Source organism: Amblyomma americanum, chromosome 1, assembly GCF_052857255.1.
Source record: "Amblyomma americanum isolate KBUSLIRL-KWMA chromosome 1, ASM5285725v1, whole genome shotgun sequence".
Classification (NCBI taxonomy): domain Eukaryota; kingdom Metazoa; phylum Arthropoda; class Arachnida; order Ixodida; family Ixodidae; genus Amblyomma; species Amblyomma americanum.
Window position 1 is genome coordinate 455175028 of NC_135497.1, and position 16858 is coordinate 455191885.

Consider the following 16858-nt stretch of genomic DNA (forward strand, 5'->3'; position numbering starts at 1 on the left):
GGTAGTGGTGGAGCCCACAGAAAAGGGGGTTGATTTAGGAGAGAAGAATCCCATCTTACTTTTCGTGGCCATTCAATTACTGCTGGGATCAGCTCCGATTCGAAGTCGGTTCACCACGCACGGGGCTCTTCAGCTGGATGTCTCGCCGGAAGAGCAGTTTGACAAGCTCCTGCAGAGCTCTCAGATTTTTGGCATCAAAGGTAACGTGCGGTTGCCCCATTCCTACATGAAGAACACCTGTGTCATTAAGGGTGTACCAAAGTGGTATTCAAAACGCAACCTACTTGATTATCTGAAACCACAAGGTGTGCTGCACGTGAAACGACTTGTGCGTCGTGTGGAGTCTCCAGGAAAAGAATGGGCTGCGAAACCTACCAACTCTATCGTGTTGACATTCGCTCCCAACTCAGAGCGCCCCGAAAAAATTGATCTGGGATTCACAAAACACGCAGTTGCAGATTTCACTGAAGCTCCTCCACGGTATTTTAGATGCCAACGGTTTGGGCACGTGGCCAAAGTTTGCACAAAGGATCGACACTGTGAGCGGTGTAGAGGCGACCACGACTTTAAAACCCGCAGGGCAGATTTTGCTTGCGCCAATTGCGGTGGCGATCATCTAGCGAGTTTCGGAGGCTGCCCTTTCCATGTGAGCGCTCTGCACCGTTGGATGTCCTTTATTGCTGGTTCAAAACCCCCACCGACTGAGACGAATGTCGCAGGATTAGACGAGTTCCCAGTATTGGAGTTTGATGTTGTTGCGTTGCCCAACAATGTCCCTAAGAGACCTGAGTCCAGCAAGAGGCCAAGGCCCAGTGCGCGCGAGTCGACTGTTCGACCTCCAGCAAAAAGTGTCCATGTTCCTGAGCGGCCGGATCACAGCCAGACTCCATGGCAAGGGGGACCCTCTTATGCACAAGTGACAAAAAAAACCAGCTACTGCGGCCAAGAGTGTGTCCCCGTCGGCATCTTTTGTCGATGTTGTGAGTGCGTTGCGCAAAATAAAGAGCTCAAAAATCAAGGTATGTCTGACCTTCTTCATGTTTTGTTTGGGGCCCTGCGTTCACATGTTCCAGCGATGGCGCCTGGTAACCTGAAGAACTTCCTACAGCTGGTGCTTTCTTTTGAGTCCCTAATTTCCACCTTTGCAGCAAACTTCCTTGCGAACTAAATTTGATGGCGCTAAACCTCGTGGATCTCATATGCACCGAAAAGTGCCGCTTATATTGCAGTGACACTGCGCTGGGATTTTAAGTCGGTTAGCTGAACTAAAACTATTCTTGAAATAGACTTGTGTTCCAGTATTGGCCCTGTCAGGAGCTGGCCTACCAATCGGGAGATGTTTGACTGGATATGTCGCCCATAAAAACTGCAGCATAAAGTCATTTCCTGCAGGAAGTGCGGCGCTTTACATAAGAAGAGAAATTCCACGTTTCTCTAAGCGTTGCCGATCTTTGTACGGATGACATTGAGGTAGCGGCTGTGAGAATACAGCTCGGCTCTCGAACCCTTTCAATTGCATCCGTGTACGTGTCACCGCGGAAGAAGGTAGCATTAAATTTGTTTCTACAACAGCTTCGAAGCCTTTTGAAGCTCTTGCAATACGCAAGGAAAACCTATTGCGTGCTTGGCAGAGGAATTTGCAGACGCACTCGTACGCGCTGATTCTGGAATAGATATATATACACCACCTGCTTCCTCCAGGTCTATCATGGACGTCCCGTTCACGCTTCGTGAGCTTCAGACTGCGCTCAGTGGCCTGCGGCGCTGGTGTTCACCAGGTCCCGACAGCATCAACAATCAAATGCTTAATAATCTGCCCTTGCAACTCAGAAAGGAGCTCCTCAACTTCATCAATCGAGTTTGGGAGACTGACGATGTTCCTCCGTCATGGAATGTGGCACATGTAGTTCCAGTACTGAAGCCTGGAAAAGACATGACAGACCTTGCCTCGTATCGCCCTGTGTCATTGACCTCCTGTGTAGCTAAGTTGATGGAGAAGCTGGTAAATGAACGCTTATCATGGTGGCTTGAGGACAGAGAGGCACTGCCATTATGTATGACAGGATTCCGCCGAGGTCTTAGTGCCCAAGGTAGCGTCTTAGACTTGATCAGTCACTGAACACCAGAGACCTTTCGGCCTTTCCACCTGAGCCATTTTTCTTGATTTTGCGAAAGCTTACGACAGCGTGCTTCAGAGCTCAATTCTAAACAGTTTGCAAGGCATGGGCATACAGGGCCATATGTTAAGTTTCATTTACAAGTTTATAAGTGATCGCGCGGTTCGTGTACGGTTAGGGAGTACGTTAAGCACCGAAAGGGTTCTATCACGAGGTATGCCTCAAGGTAGTGTTCTTTCCCCCACGCTCTTTAACGCCGTAATGGCTGGCCTACCCAATTTGTTGAAAAAAAGTTGCAAGCAAGTGCGTATGTCAATTTATGCTGACGACATCTGTATTTGGATTACTGGATACCAACACAAGCGATTAGCCCTGATAGCTCGACAGGCTTTACTTTCGGCACAAGCTTACCTTTAAGGTGTGGGGTTGTCTCTGTCAGTGGACAAATCCGGCTTTATTCTGTTTCCAGGTTTATGATGACGTCAAGCGCGGTTGAAAATAGACCTCGGTCACTCTTGCATCCGTCAATTCAACCACGCTCGTTTACTGAGCGCCATTATTGACTCCCGTCTACAGTGGCGAAAAGCTCTAGACGCGATTGTTTCATCTGTATCTTCTCGTCTCAATGTGATCCGTAGAATTGCACGTGAGCAATGGGGAAACCATCCTTCTTCAATTATCAAACTTCATGAAGCGCTGGTGGCCAGCCGGATAATGTTTCAATTACCTTTAATTTCCTTCTCGGCATCACAACTTCAGCGTCTCGAACTTGTCCACAGAAAGGGCCTAAGAAGAGCCATTGGAGTTCCCCAGGCGGCTGCGAATAAGGCAGTACTTCATGAGTCCCTATCGAAACCTCTTAGCCTTATCGCTTCTCAGAGACTATTAATGCATCTTGACCACTTAGGAGAGACGGTAGCAGGGCGATCCCTTCTCCAGCGGCTCTGCAAGAGATATGAGTCGAAGGCTTATTTGGCACTCAATACTCTTAGTTCTTTAGGCATTAATGTCCGAAGGCAAATGAATCGGTTGAAACCCTCCGACCCTCGACTGTAAGGTCACAATTCCCCATGTGAGCGCAAAGCGCAGCTCTCCTTTGGCAGCAACGCGTTCGCTTGTACTGGAATACTTGGAAACAGAGTATGCCTGCCACCTTTAAATTTTCACGGATGGTTCTGTGGACAAGGTCAAACAAGCTAGCAGAGCGGCTTTTTACATTCCTTCTTTGGACTGTAAGTGGTCCGTACGCTGTACTGCTGTCGTATCCTCCACAACGGCTGAAAGTGTTGCTATTAAAGCGGCTTTACGGCAGTTAGTGTCTTGTCCGGCTCAACCTGTTGTCATCCTAACTGATTTTAAATCTGCCCTTCAGAGGTTAGAGTGCGGATTTCCTACTGACGCTTTGTCTCTAAGCTCTCTGCGCTTGGTGCAGAATCTGCACAGCAGAGGCTTTACATTTCCAGTGGGTGCCCTCTCACATCGGAGTCAACGGTAATGAGGTGGCAGACAGTCTCGCCCATAAAGCTCTCTCAAGGATTCCATCAAAAAAAGTACCTCAAGATGGGAAACGTCTGCAGGAAAGCGGTGCTCGATCACTTCAGTACCCTGTGGAGTACATCCCACAAGCCATGTGTGATCAAGAGACTGAAAAGATCTCAGGCGACCCTTCTACATCGAATTCGCACGGCCTGTGCTCGCACTCCTGCATGGATGCATAAAACCGGCATAGCATCGTCTCCGCTCTGCTCCTTATGTGGTGTGTGCGGGGATATCGAACATTATATTATGTACTGCCCAGAGTACAACGCGGAAAGGCATGTGATGTTCGCTTCCTTAAAGAAGACAGGAACCCGTCACGGCACAGTGCAGGACATTGTCTACCCGAGTGGAAACCAGACATGCAGAAGGGAGGCTGCACGCATTCTTTTAATATTTCTGCAGAACACGGATCTTCTTTTTAAATAGTGACAGCAGGAACGGACTATGGCCTACTGTGATTGAATGTGTGCGTAGATGATGTCTTCCAGAGTGGACTACTTTATACTGTGAGTGAATGTGTGTGTGGAGTGTGGCACTACAATGGCATATGTTCTACTGTGACTGAATATGTGCATAAATTATGAATTCTGGAGTGTACTGTGATGTGAACTGTGTGGATTAATTGTGTGCATAGATGGTGATTGCGGGAGAGAATGTGTGCTATTATAAGAGACTGTGCGCTTAGCGGGGTAGATGCGGCATTGGTAATATCGAAGGGACGCTGCGGTGGAGCAATTGCCGGCAGATAATCAAGGATAACCCCACCTGTAGCATTCAACACCTCAACCTCACCAATCTCACTCTCTGCGCTTGATCTGACGACCCCAGATATCACCACCAATGTCAGCGATTCCAAATGACACCGCTACAATTTTGGCGCGGGTCAGATATTTCGTAGAGCACTCTCCCTCCTCCTAAAACACCCTCTGACCCACTGTATAGACCTCCTTTGGACACCCGCACACGCAGGCCTAGCTGTTGAAGAATTTAGTCCCGCCTTCCTTCAGAAATTCTACTGTCCTGGACCGGCTATCAAGTCCACCTTCGGCCACGTGGTTTCGTTTACAGCGCGGGACCCCCTCCTCTGAGTTCATGACATGTCACCCTAACTGAAAATGGTGTATAGAAAATATCGGCTGCTCAGTATGACATATACTGAATACCTCCGGTGCGTTGGCACATATCTCTATTATATTAAATGCTGTAACATGGACATATAGTGTATTTTGTGAAGTGATACATCTATTCGACTGAAAGTGATCGAAATCTTCTGTAAATAAACACCCTTAAGACTGCATACGTGTGAGAAGGAGTAAGCCCGCCCACTCACTTTGGGAACGCCGTCGCCGCACGTTGCGACGATATGTAGCCCGATGCCAGGCAGCTTGCCATTCTACGTCTGGTTGGCTCTGCGCAGCCGCCGGCCCCCTTCTGATCTTCTGATTGGTGCTCAGCTCTTGGCAACCACTTCTGACATAGTGGTGCAGTGGTTAAGCTGCCCGCCACTGTCCTGTGAAGACAGGTGCTGCCATCGGTGAGACTTGCGTGACCCATGTTGTGCCGAGCAACTTCTCGCGACCAATTATTAATTTAATCGCCACCAGCTAAAAGCGCCTGTGAATAAAAACAAGTTCTCAGTTCTCTCTACATAGGGCCAGCGTCGCGGTTACCATTTTTGAACAGCGCGATATGTTTTAAGAAGTTACAAGGGGCAAGAAATAGTGTACGAAGACCAAAGTATCGCGCGGCGCGTGCGCACGCACAACAGGTGGACAACGATACAACTTCCACCCTTCCCTAGCGGACCAGATTTTTAACCAGACCGCGCGTGAAGAAGATGCCATGCGAACGCTGCCCGCGTTTGTGTGTTTCAATCGTGCGTTGTGATGACATTTATACGCAGTTATGGCCTAGAACTAACATAACTAAAGGAGGAATTGGCGCTAGTGTTTATAATAAGCGACCAACGAGAGGTATGCGACTTTCCAAAGCAGAGTTTAAACAATGTTGATTCTTTGAGGACAGGAAAGGCGCATAATTGTCTCCGTGGGTGATTGGACTCCTCGGTAGCGCTTTGTTGTACGCGGCAGTGGGGCCCAACTACCGAGTTACGAGCTGCACAGCTGCTATTGCGTACCCTAAATTTCTTGTATTATTTGCCTTGTACGAAGCTATTATAGCCTTCGCTGTACAACGGCTGCGTTCGGGCAAATTTTCTGACCGATGTGCGCAACATCGCATCTGGCCGAAAACAATCGAATAAAGGAAGTCGGCCTGAACTGGAAACCAGGTAAGCTTACAGATTTCTCACAAATATATTTACTTGCTTAAACGTTCCCCGCTAGCGTAAATAACAAAGAACAGCATTGCCAACAGCCCTAAATAGACCAAGTTTCCATCAAGCCTTCATCTTCATGCCTTTCTGTAAGGCCTGGTGATCGACACTGGGTCAATGCATGATTTCTTGCTGTCGCATTATATAATACTGCATAATAAATTAAATGCATTCATTAAGTATCACAATAAAGCGTGTAATGCGTAAGGCTGTTACCCAGTCATTCATTTTCGGCAAGCGGGTCAATACCGAAATAATTTTTGTCTTCGGTGGCAGCGTTTCAATGGAGGCGAAACACAAAGGCGCCCGTGTGCTGTGCGATATCAGTGCACATTAAAGATCCCCAGGTGGTCGAAATTATTCCTGAGACCTTCAATACACCACCTCTTTTTTCCTTTTTTCTTTCAGTCCCTCCTTTAACAATTCCCTTACGGTGAGGCATGGAGGCATGGAAAAGCGCTACAAATGTCACCCCTCTTGGTGGACAACTCACTCACGCCGTGAGGAAAGATTGAAGAGAGTGACAGAAAATTTTTGTTGTTGTTGTTGCTGATAGGAAGAAAGAAAAGAAATGCGCATGGGCCTGTCTACTGGCTCAAGCCGAGCCACGCCCGCTGCCGCGTGCTGAAAGCAGGCGAGTTAATGGGTAGGAGAACAAAGACAGAAAGAAAAGGTGCGCGCTAATATGGCCCGGGCCGATCCCGGAAGCAGTGCAATACCGTGCCGACCCATGCCAGAGTGCTTCAAGCTAAGCACTCCGCCATATTCTCAGAATAGGTGTATCTTGGGTCCAAGTACCCGCGGCAGATATTAAGCCAGGTATCAGATGCACACGGCGTGTCTCTCTTAAGTAGAAGCATGACTCAGACGAGAGACGAGTGAGACGCTAAATGCAAATTTTGAGGTGCTCCGGCAAGTTGAACCACATAATATGGGAGTGCACGCACTCCCCAGGGTACGGCAAAGTCAGAAATGGAAGAAAATTTCTCCCCTATTCAAGAGTGTGGTGGTACATCAGGAATGATCTATGTTCGAGGAAAACCGGCAGTCGCGCTGCCTCTCCTGACACTAAGAAAGCTCAACAAAATAGAAATATACCGTCACAATCCTGCTCTGCACATAATTCTGCTAAACAGAAGAAAAGTTCTGAAAACAACAATATTTAGTGATGAGGATGGGACTCATGCGTTATATTCATGAGGCGTTGTCGCAAACTTTTGGGAACGACGACTCAGTCACCTAGGTACAATGTGTCCTGCAGGATGGGCATCACCGTGGTTGGGAGATAGTATGGCTTGAGATTATGTGGCAAGGAGTTCTTGGCAAGCCATGTTTCAGATGGAAATTTCATGGCCTGTGCAACAATTTTATCGGTGGTTGCCTCTTGTAGCTTTTGTGAAGTGACAGCTGAGGATAGCAGGCAGACGAAATCGTCATCACCTGCGTTAAACTGATTTGACCCACTGCATGATGTAGTTAGTAAGAGAAGGCGACACAAGGCATCCACAACAGAGCTTTCATATCCTATACAGTACCCTACAGTGAAGTTACAATGCAGCAGGCGAGCTGACCGATGTAAAATTTGCAATGTGCGATGTCAACTCACATTGAAGAACCCCAGGTGGCTGAAATTATGTGGAGCCCTCCACTACGACATCTCCGTAACCAGAGTCGCTTTTGGGATGGTACAAACCTCAAGAGAAACAAACCCAATTTTAGCTTCATGATTTCTTCTGTCAAATGATGCATTAGACATTAAAGTACACAGCTGTTCATGTGGTATTTGCCTATGACCGTTAAATAATATACAATTGAACTTCTCTTATGCTGTTTTGGTTCATCAACGGAACGATGGCTGTGACGTGTAGTTGACCTTTAGATCACATGAGCCACAAAAAAACCTGCAATATAAATCACAACACTCAAACCACTCTGCTTCAATACCTGCAATGACAATAAACGATGTATCAGCAATTACATTCTTATATGACCAATTTTTAAGGCGAAAGCCATTAATGGCTCATGCTCGCGTCTATCCTTCCGTCCGTTACACTCCAACTCTCTAATAAAAAATCTTTTTGCACAGTGGGATCCGAACCACAATCCTTAGTTTGGACGTAGCCCTATTCGAAAAAAGCATCAGCACCAGCATCATGATTAGACCGACCACCGTGAGACTTCCTGTGAATGTGAGCCGCACCTTAGTAGCGTTCATTTTTTCCCCTTCAGTGAATATTATTCGTGTCTCGTAAACCATTCGTAAACGTCTATTTCATGTGATAATGGTGGACAAGTTCCTTGGCGTGTAGCACGTTCATGGGTAATAACTTCACTCCAGACGTGCACTACATGTAGCGAGAAGGCGTTTCATTCAGCTGTAAGCACTACCGATTCGTTTTTTACCTACTCGTGAGCCATCACGGCATGGTTCCTTCCCTGCACCGCCTGACAGTAGCCGTGTAACTTCTCCAGTCTTAGACGAGCCTATGCTTGGGAGGTGGCCTCGGGCGCGAGGCTCCCCTGCACCTGGCCTTGCCTTTAGTGGCTGCGACGAGCATATTTGCCGATGCAGTGGACATTAAAGACCCCCTTGTAGTCGATATAATTTTGGAGTTCTCCACTACGGCACAGCCGCGGTTGCTCAGTGGTTATAGCGCTCGGCTACTGCCCAAAAAGATGCGGGTTCGATCCCGACTACGCGGTCGAGTTTCGATGGAGGCAAAATTCTTGAGTCCCGTGTACTGTGCGATGTCGGTGCGCGTCGGGAAACGCGGGTGGTCGAAATTGTTTTACTGTGGCGTCCATCATAGCATGAGTCGCTTTGGAATGTTAAACACCCATAAAGCTAACCGAGCCTCTCTTTTCACTGCCACCCTCCTCCCTTTCCACACGGCACGGTTTAGATTGGCACCGAGAAGTGTTACAGCGCCTTTCATTCCTCTCTTACAGTCCCCTCACTTCTTTCATTTAATCTCTCCATTCTTCCTGCTATCCTTTATTTCCGCTGACCCAGCTCAGGTATTTAAGTATCGATGGCTGATGCCGGGGCTAGCAAAAATCTTTTCCTTCTTTCTTTATTATTATTTATTAAAACCACTTACTACTACTACTACTACTATCACTAACCTTTCGGTCCACAGCCGAGCGTGGTAACGACTACGCTAGTTCCTGCCAACGCACACGTACTTTTTCTTGCCTAGGACGCTAGAGAGTGTTTTCAGAAAGACAGCGAATCAGATGGAAGCCTCCCAAACGCCTTCTAGTGTCACCAGCATTTACGATTCACAAACAGTTGTGTACTTAACATCCAAACCATACATCAGTGACACATGCTGCAACACCGCTCTAAAGGCTTTCGCCGCTCCGCACTTTAGGTCAATAAATTGTCCCGCTGACCTTTTTTCGGTGTCAGGTGAACTAAAGGTCCACTACACGTCACAGCCATAGTTGAGTTTATAAAACCAAATGAGCCTTAAGAATAAATTCAATTATAAATTATTTAGCAGCCATAGGCGGATATCACAAGGTGAACCATGTATAATAACGTCTACTGCATCATTTGAAAGAAGAAAACATGCCAGCAAAACTTTGTTGTCTATAGGCTTTTTAAGTGGCAACTACAAAAGCAAAAGAGAATGACAGCAGCACATATTTCCGCAATGTGCACTCTGACAGTGCCCGCAATACTGGTGCACAAATATGAAAAAATAGCTTTGTTGTCGCTCTAGCAGTGGCCATTAGTTATGGAGCTCCCATAGTGCAGACGGCTATTTTGGAGAATTTGGCCTTCTGTGCAAGCAGTATGCTAGTACTCGCTTCCTGCAAGGTCAATGCAACACCCTTTAATGATGGCACCAGAAATATGCACCCTCTGTCAACAAATTCAGGAACGCAAGCAACGAAAAATAGTTTCGTAAAGTGGGACAAGCTCGAAACTCAAGATCCTCACTAGCTGAGAGGAAATCTCAGCGCTTTCTTATTCATTGCAGAATGAAATTTATGATGTAAGTAGTACACGTAGGTGCATTTTACACAGATTTTGACTCCAGATGCACGAAAGAACGTAACGTGAGAATTCTGTATTTTTTCCTATGTGAAGCTCCTTTGGATCAGAAGCCGCCGTGCCTGCATGCCCGATGCGCTGTCGATGAGGTCGTCAACAGGTGGCATGTACAGCAGTCTACTTGCTGCTGCTGTGGTGGTAGTGTTTATTGCAGCTGTGGTGACAGGGGGCTGCGGCTCCTTCATCAAGCAGCCAAAGTTATGAAGTGCTGCGCAGGCTGTTATTATGCAGGCCGCCTTCTCTGGCTTATGCTGCAGCCCCCTGTCCAGGCAAGGGAAGCGGCGCTTCCACACTCCAAATGACCTTTTGACACTGTTCCTCCTCTTAATGTGGGCTTTTTGGTAGGTGTGTGAAAAAATGCATATTACACTCTGCCATGTACGGCTGAACCTCATTAAAATGGAAACTTTGGTTAGCAGGGAAAAGTGTTCATAAAGCGAGTCGTCTAACATAATGAGCCATGAATAAAAATAATAAAAAGTATTTAATATTATGGACTGCTTCTGTGCATAGTGGCGGGCACTGAAGTAAAAATATTGCAATCTTGGAAGCTGATCACCATTATCTTTACAATCATGCGGTGCAGGTATAAGCATGTTAGACGCGCCTAGTGGTCCATGACATGAAGTACATCCTTCTATATGTTCGCATTCCAAAAAAAAAACTATCCACTTCTTATGCTGACAGCTGCTGATTGTGGTTTTTCAGTGTGTGCATGGAGGTAATTTTTTTTTTCACAGCCATTCATGCAGTGTCGGGGATACTAAATCATGTTGACTGCCACTATATACCATGTACGCAGCACATATACACACAAACACTAAACAAGAAAAATCCAGGAAAAATATACATAATTCGAGCCATCCATATTAAAAGGGCATAACTGCGTTTGTTACGAATCGATACCACACATAAAACGTGTGGTCAACGCTTGTGCCACGCCATGTCACTGCCAACTTACCTTCCTTCTGGTGTGTTTGCTGGGCCAAGGTCCGAGAGTGGCGTCATCAAGTATGGCTGGCACCCATATCCAGCGTTTCCCAGCAGCACACCAGGCACCCGGTTTTCCTCATGCCTTACCCACACGCGGGAATTGTCAAAAATTCGACTGTCGTGCACTGAATCTGGCCAGATGGCATCGACATCGAAAAACTGGAGTTGTGATTCAGCGACAGCCTGCATTAAACCAGCAATATACCAGTCAGCACAACTTGGGCGGCGTATGGCGCCTATTATTTCCTGGGCTCGGGATAAACTACCCCTGCAATACGGACACTGTTGACAAGGTAATATTTTATTGGGAAAATCCAGATCACTTGTGAAAACCACTTTCTCGAGCCACAAGCAAAAAAAAAACGAACGCATTACAGCGCTTGACCGGTGGTTGAAATGGTTAGCACAGCTAGATTCTCAAGCAGTCACTGCGTTTAAAAAAAAAAGCTGGACCTCGAGCGCAGCACTGTACTATCGCGCTCAGTATGACCTGCAGTGCGCCAGCGCTTGACCGGTCGCTCGCGCAGTATAGGTGTAGCTCATATTGAGCGCGATAGCACAGTGACAGGTTTCGCAATATTTCATCCACCAGCGCGCTAGACAAGCAAGATCACGGTTGCACGTTCGTTGGCGACCCGAAAAAAGGGACAGCAAGCGCGTTTCAAGAAAAAGTTGAAAATGTTCATTGCTCACCTGCACGTTGATAGAGAAGTATCCCTTCCGGTTACGGAACACTTCTGCGTCTTCACCGCCGGAGCTTTTTAATCCGAACGTGCGTGCAGTCTATGCACGTGGTGACTCCCGGAAACTCTGCCTGCTCGTAAAAGTCGCGCACCACTCTAGAAAACTCGGACGCTTGGGGGAAGTGGATGAGCCTCGGGCGCAGGTGTTTAGCTATTAACATAGTCATTTCGCCAACTGCGCGGCACACTGTTGACTGTGGAATACGCACCAGGTCTCCTGTCACAGTCTAGAAAGTTCCGGCTGCATAAAACCTCAGTGCCATAAGTAGCTGTAGCATGGGAGGCACAGTCTGTCCCCTGTTGTCGGCGCACTCTTGCACAGGCTGCATGGAGAGCAACTTGTGCCTGGCGATCTTTGAAAATGTGTACGGGGCGAGGAACTTATCTTCAGTGTACAGTTCCATGGGGTTGCCCCGATCGCGCAAGGCCGGTCGCGGAACTTTCGGCAACGAATGCGCCTCCGAAAAAGGTACATCCGTTGCGTAGCACGCGAATTCGAAGGAAGAAATCCTGTGCGCGACGTCGTTCCTGCTGCCTGCCATGTTCGAAATAACGCAAAAAGTCGGCGAGGTCGGTTCCAAGACCACCGGACGCAGACTTGAAATTTGACCGCCTTCGGTCAAACCAAGTATGAGCGGAGGTCGCCTTCTAAGTCGAGTAAGATTTATGGCATATGATGAAGCCGTCTTAAGAAAAGCGCGAGTCAAGTACGAGCCAAGTTACATTTCTGCCTCCGGGGGTAAGGCTGCAGCGCGTGTGAGTATGCGAATTCCCAGAGAGTAATATATGCCGTCCTGTGTCGGTATCAACCAGAAGAATGTGCTGAGTGTGTCGATGTGCCTGTATAAATCCCCATATAGTGTTGTGCTTTCCCATTTTTAAGAGCCTGTCCGTGTTAGTGCTCTTTGGTAGGTGTAGCCCTGCTTTGGTAAACATTATGATTATGGCATTCATTTAGCACAGGAGAGGTGTAAGTAAAAAAAAGGGCAGAGAGTGCGGCAGCACAAAGGCATGCGGCACCTTGAGATCGTCTGCTTCACCTAGACCGGCTCGTGAGTGTGAAATCTTTTTAAGATGGTTCATTAAGTGAGTGATCAGTTTTAGTGCTTTCACAGTAAGGTTGTTTTTCTTCCCCGCGTCCTGTAAATACAGGCCAAGAATGCGGAAGGTGTGTTTTTGCAGTATCGAAGTATCATGCAGATAAATCGTGGAGGGGTCAGTAGGGACATGCCGCGGCCGGATTACGAGTAGTTTTGACTTTGTGGAAAAGCATTCAAAGCCAAAGCTTCCCTTGTGGGTAGCTAGCTATAGCTGTGACGGGTTCCTGAGATGTTGATTTTATGATGCCATCCGAGCCATATTCCGTCCAGAAAATTACTATATCATCTGTGTAAAGTGTATCTCCCTAGTGATGCGGGATGCCGCTGATATCCTTCCTTTGCCAGGGGGCTGAGTGTGATATTGAAGAGGAAGGGTGACAACACTACCCCTTGCCGGGTGCCAATGTAATGTCACCAAGGGTGAAAGAGGGGCTCTGCATATCATATATATATAGAGAACGGAGGCGCGTTCGTTTAGGAAGGCCCGGATATATGCCCTGCCAGGATTGCTATGGTGTGCTGTAAGATGGAATTGATGATAGCGTGTGAGTTCTGCAGCTGGGCGCCCTCTGCTGAGATATGTTCTCGAAATCCTGCAACGCTATGTCCATGGGAGTCGATGCGTTGCGCTATAGGGGTGAGGATGATATGGTCAGTTTGCGCAGGTACAAAGTCGGCGAGATGGGAGGGATATTTTGGGCATTAACGTGCTTGTTGGGTTTAGGGATGGAAATTATTTTCCCTTGGTTCTCTTCAGCAGGTAGCTCCCCCATTTCCCAACACTCATTTAAGTACTCGGAGGGAAGCAAAATAGAACAGTAATGTAGATTTCTGAGCATGATATTTGTGATTTGGTCCTCTCCTGGGGTTGAGTTCCAGGGTTTAATGAGGGCTGCTTTGACTTCAATCTCCATCATAGGAACGTCGAGGGATGGTTTTCGGCACCTATTTAATCGGGATATGATACTGCTTGGCCCACAGTGATATAACTTGATTGAAGTTCGCATAATAGTGCTTAGTGATAATATCGATTTTAATAGGTCTGAGTGCAAGCCGGGGCCGCTTTTTAGTTTGAGTGGGGTCTGTCATATGTCGAAGATGCCGAGCCCTGGAGGTGGAGATTATCTCGTAGTCCATCACATATATGGTGCCAGTAAGGTTTACTGAGTGCGGCGCTGGGCTCTTCTATCTGTTGTCGAAGTTGCGCTGGTTTCAGTTTAAGTTCCAAATTCTGTTTCTGGGTCTTCTAGCGCGTCAGGATAATGTTTTGTGCTAGGAGGAGTAGGCACGCTAACCAATTTGCTGCAACGGGGGTCTCAGGAGGAGCGTCGAACTTTTGCGTGAATGCTTGGACACCCTGTTCTAGCTCTGTCGTTCATGAGTGGAGGTTAAAAGGACATTCTAATGTTTGGGCCTCTGTGTGCTTTCGAATATTATACCACCTAGTTAGCCGGACGCGGCAGTTTCTAGCTTTATGCGAAGTCAAGCTCTATATTTATGATGTAATCAGGACCGCCCAGTGCGTCATTTGAGTTCACCCTTACCGGTCTGGGATGATAGCGGCCAAAAGTAAAATTTGGGTCCGTATTCTGAGTTTGTGTCGTAATAAAAAGCGCCATAATCTGCCGCAGCGGCTACACCTGATTGGCCGCAACGCCGGAAGCGGATGTGATGGTTGGGATGCATCGAAAAGGGTCGAAGAAATGGGATGGTGATATCAGACAAGTAGCGCACGCTCTTTTTGCAGCAGATGCTCAACAGACAACACAGCGGTGCGCTCTAAAGCGGTGCCTCTTCCTTCGAAGTGGACTCGTCTGTCTTTCTGCGTTTTTCGGCACGCGAACGGGCTATAAACACAGTAAGGGTCTTTCCCTTCGTCCTATTTTGGTTATAAGAAATTAGATACGAGATAATTTTGATCTCTTTTTTATTTAGCTGGACGATTCAGTTAATTCTAGACCTAACGAGCATCGGTTTATTGTAGAAATCGTTCTCTTCATTCAAACTGGATGGCATCACTATCACCGAGTTATCTAGTCTGCGTGTGTTGAATGATGTAACACAATCATAACTACCTGCAAAATACTTGCGTTTACAGCGCGCAAACGTGCATTTCCTACTCTAGAGCACACTATTAGCTGTTTAAGCGTCGTGCATCATGATCATGTGTAATGTCTGTGAGCGTGAAACCGCTCACATGCACGGATGATCAGTCGCCAGCGAGGCGCTGCTATCCTGAAGCTTTTGCCATAGCAGAGGTGATTTTTTAGTGTCCCTCACGATTTTTGATAGCCGCAGTGGTATGGCTCTGCACCCCTGAGCTTTCGAGTTAGCTTGCAAGTTAGTATTCCGGCGTCAGTGCGGGCATGCGTGCGCTTCGTACCATAGCGAACTTATGAAAACTTCCTCTGCGAAATCTCCCAACGCATCTATGAGGGGAAACCCAGCAAGATTTTTTAGCTGTTCTCTTTTATCTATTGACGGCAGTAAAATTAAAAACCTATCAGTGGCATCTCGCGGTTCTGCAGTGCGTGCATATAAGGTATAAAAACGTAAATTACCGTCTGCGCAACCGTCTGATAACAGCGCCAACAAAATTAAGCGATGTTGCAGATGACAATTCGTCACGGCGTCTTGGTTCAGCACGGCCCGGAAAGCGCATTGTGCAGCGAGTGAGTGCAAGCCACAAGTTTTCCGCTCTGTTCTATTTAACCCTCAAGATAAATGTAAAACGCCGTATTTACCATAGGCCATCGACGGCTGTAGTGGCCGCCTTCTATCAATGGAAATCCATCCGCAGTTTCGTACAATATTTTCTTCTTTAAGTACACCTCCGGCCTTTACGATACAGAAAAGAGTATCAAAACAATTGTTTGTATTTGTTGAAGTCTTGGGCAAACAAAGCAGCTTACTTGTTGCATTTTACAGTGGAACCTGTTGGGAAAGTAAGCTTGGGGCTCGATGTTTCTTCTGTCGCATTGGTCGCGTTCCATTTGTCGGCAAAGAGCAAAATAATAATAATAATAATAATTGGTTTTTTGGGGAAAGGAAATGGCGCAGTATCTGTCTCATATATCGTTGGACACCTGAACCGCGCCGTAAGGGAAGGGATAAGTGAGGGAGTGAAAGAAGAAAGGAAGAAGGAGGTGCCGTAGTGGAGGGCTCCGGAATAATTTCGACCACCTGGGGATCTTTAACGTGCACTGACATCGCACAGCACACGGGCGCCTTAGCGTTTTTCCTCCATAAAAACGCAGCCGCCGCGGTCGGGTTCGAACCCGGGAACTCCGGATCAGCAGTCGAAAGAGCAAAAGCGCCGCTGGTCGTTTTGCTGCGGCAACTGCAACGCAGTGATATCCTGCCGCGACTCACAGTCGCAACCGAACCGACATCCGCTTCCGGCGTCTTGACCAATCAGGTGAGGCCGCTGCGGGTAGATTATGGCGCTTTTTATTGTCACACAAAATCGGAATAGGGCCCCTGGGCTAGTGTCGGTGGTGACACTGCTGCCGATACGTATGGGTGCGCTAAGATCCTTATAATAGGCCATACATTTGCCAGGTGTACAATTATTCTCCTCTCCGGTCGGTGCATGTGTGCCCCACAGTCTATATGTACACAGTTAAAGTCCCATAAGATAATCAGGAGGCCCTTCTTTGGAGAGGTGGAGGCGGCTTTAATGAGAGAAATTAAATCTGAGACCGGTTGCCTCGGAAGGCGGTAACAGTTGAGGATGAAGAGCGCATGAGATCTGTGAGTGGAGGGGATTAACTCTAGAAACGTGTGAGCTGCCCGGACATTTAGTACATTACAAGTGTATGGTACAAAATTTTGAACATACGTGGTAACCCTTTGGTTTGGAATGATGTTAGAAAGTAATAAAACCTATCTTGTTAGCAATACATTTGTGCCAGCATTCTGGAGTGCTACTACGTCAGGGTCTGAAGAGGAAGGAGATAGTAGCGGCT